Here is a 3,025-nt window from a genome sequence, read left to right as displayed (position 1 = left end):
GTGCGCGGGCGGTGCGCGCCAGGCCCCGCCCCCGGGCGCGCGGCGACGTGGGGAGGGGCGGGGCTGGCACAATGGTGGGGAGGGGCGGGGCTGGCACGCTAGCGGTGAGGGGCCCGCCCTGCCGCCGATGCCTGGGCCCCGCGCGGGGAACTGCTGAGCTCCCCTTACCTCACGCCGCGGGGCTGGCCGGGCCGGAACACTCCGACCCGAGGTTGGTTGCGGCCGCGGGGCTAGCGGGCTCGGAAAGCCCTCCCTCTCTGGACCGGAAGCGGGAACAGCGGGGGCGAGCACCGCCTGGGCAGGGATAACTGGGGGAACCCGAAAGACCCCGGAAAGGGGCTCGCGGGGAGAATCGCGTCCGGCGCTCGTGTGACCTCCTGCCGTTAGAGCATTTTCGCAAGGAGCCGGAGCGAAAGGGACCAAAGTTTAGTCAGCAGTTCACCTTCACGTTGTATTCTCAAGATTTGTACAGAGTAGTCACTTGGTAAATGCTAAATGAATATTGTAATAGCATTCGTTAGCGATGCTGTTGTGTATGGTAAAAGCCTGCAGCTGTACAAAGTTTTCCTTTGCCGGGCACTGATCCCAGCATTTTATATCTGGTAACTAAATCGATCCTCTCAATAACCTGTGAGGTAGGTACTTAAGGGCCACAGTCCGTTATCTGAACCCTTTGGCCCAGGTATGTCTTTAAAGGATTTTTCAAATTTTAGAAAGCTAAGAGACTATGAGAAGGCCGGGCGCGGTGGCTCACCCCTGTAATCCCAGCACTTTGGGATGCCGAGGCGGGCGGATCACCTGAGGTCAGGCGTTGAAGACCAGCCTGGTCAACATGGTGAAACCCCCGTCTCTACTAAAAATTCAAAAATTAGCCGGGCGTGGTGGCATGCGCCTGTAATCCCAGCTACTTGGGAGGCTGAGGCAGGAGAATAACTTGAACCTGGGAGGAGGTGTTTGCAGTGAGCCAAGATCGCGCCACTGCACTCCAGCCTGGGCGACAAAAGCGATACTCCGTCTCAAAAAAAAAAAGAAAGAAAGCTAAGAGGCTATGAGAATAAAAAGGTTGTATTCAAATTCAAGAAAGAAAGTGGAAGACAGACAATTGTTTGTCCCCTTATCCCAAACTGTAAATAAATATGAAATCCAGATTGCCGGAAACCAGTCACAATCAACAGCTGTACATTGGTAAAAACCTATGTAAGATTAGTTCTTTGCCTTGTTCTTGGAGACTGTTCTGCCAGAGGGTTCTCCTTTGCTAGGCAAGTAATAAAATCAACCTAAAAAAAAAAAAGGGTAGGGGCCCGGCGCAGTGGTTCACGCCTGTAATCCCAGCACTCAGCACTTTGGGAGGCCGAGGTGGGCGGATCACGAGGTCAGGAGATCGAGACCATCCTGGCTAACACAGTGAAACCCCGTCTCTACTAAAAATACAAAAAATTAGCCTGGCGTGGTGGCAGACGCCTGTCGTCCCAGCTACTCGGGAGGCTGAGGCAGGAGAATGGTGTGAGCCCGGGAGGCGGAGCTTGCAGTGAGCCGAGATTGCGCCACTGCACTCCAGCCTGGGCACAGAGCAAGACTCCGTCTAAAAAAAAAAAAAAAAAAGAATATTGCCAAAGATGGTATGTGGTGCTAAGAAAAATACGGTATGCTTCACGAATTTGCATTTCATCCCTGTGCAGGGGTCATTCCAATTTTGGTATATGTGCTACCCAAGCAAGCACAGTGAAACCAACTGTTTCAGATAATATTTGAGAGTTGGTCTCTTTCCCCCACCGGCATATGTAACACTCCCAGAGAGTCTGGGGGAACATCCTGAAATCAAACATGCAATAAAACTTACATGCTTATTCATACTAAGTAGAAAGAATACAGAATGTAGACTATAAATAGCCTCAGGTCCATATTTGCTACCAAATTTACCCCCAAACTTTTGGTTTACAGAGCTTTTTGGATTTCAGAATTGCACGTAAGAGGCTGTTTATCCTGTATCTCCATATCATGGATGAAGCTGAGGCACAGATGGGTCAAGTAACTTGCCCATGACTGCATAGCTAGAAAGTGGTGGAGTCTGGATTTAAACTCAAGGAAGCTGGTTCTGGAGCCCTATGTTGTTAACAGAAATACTATAATACTTCCAATTTAACAGCATTTTATCTCATTTAGTTATTACAACCACCTTATACTAGGTTGAACTATGTGAAATTGCCAAAATTTGCCCTTTTTAAAATTTTTTTGAGACAGGGTCTGGCTCTGTCACAGAGGCTGGAGTACAGTGCCGTGATCTTGGCTTACCGTAGCCTCGACCCCCCAGGCTTAAGTAATCCTCTCACCTCAATCTCCTGAGTACCTGGGACCATAGGCCCGCAACACCATGCCCAGCTATTTTTTTTTTTTTTAATTGAGGAGTCTTATTCTGTCACCCAGGCTGGAGCACAGTGACGCCATCTTGGTTCACTGCAACCCCCACGCCTTGCAGGTTCAGGCAATTCTCATGCCTCAGCCTCCTGAGTGCTAAGATTACTGGTGCCCACCACCATGCCCAGCTAATTTTTGTTTTTTAGTAGAGACACGGTTTCACCATGTTGGCCTGCCTGGTCCCAAACTCCTGACCACAAGTGACCCGCCTGCCTCAGCCTCCCAAAGTGCTGGGATTACAGGTGTGAGCCACTGTGCCCAGTGCCCTGCTAATTTTTTAAAAATTTTTTGTAGAGACAAAGTTTCACTATGTTGCCCAAGCTGGACCTTTTCGGTTTTTTGGTGTTTTGTTTTGTTTTGTTTTGTAACAGGGTCTTACTCTGTCTCCCAGACTGGTGTGCAGTAGTGCAGTCTCAGCTCACCACAACTTTCACATCCCAGGCTCAAGCAATTCTCCTTCCTCAGCCTCCCGAGTAGCTGGGATTACCGGCACGCGCCGCTACTGCCCGGCTAATTTTTGTATTTTTAGTAGAGACAGGATTTCACCATGTTGGCCAGGCTGGTCTCGAACTCCTGACCTCAAATGATCCACCTGCCTCGGCCTCCCAAA

The sequence above is a fragment of the Nomascus leucogenys genome, chromosome 14, assembly GCF_006542625.1.
Source record: "Nomascus leucogenys isolate Asia chromosome 14, Asia_NLE_v1, whole genome shotgun sequence".
NCBI classification, from domain to species: Eukaryota; Metazoa; Chordata; class Mammalia; order Primates; family Hylobatidae; genus Nomascus; species Nomascus leucogenys.
The sequence above is the reverse complement of the archived record's forward strand: the minus strand, read 5'-3'. Positions refer to the sequence as shown.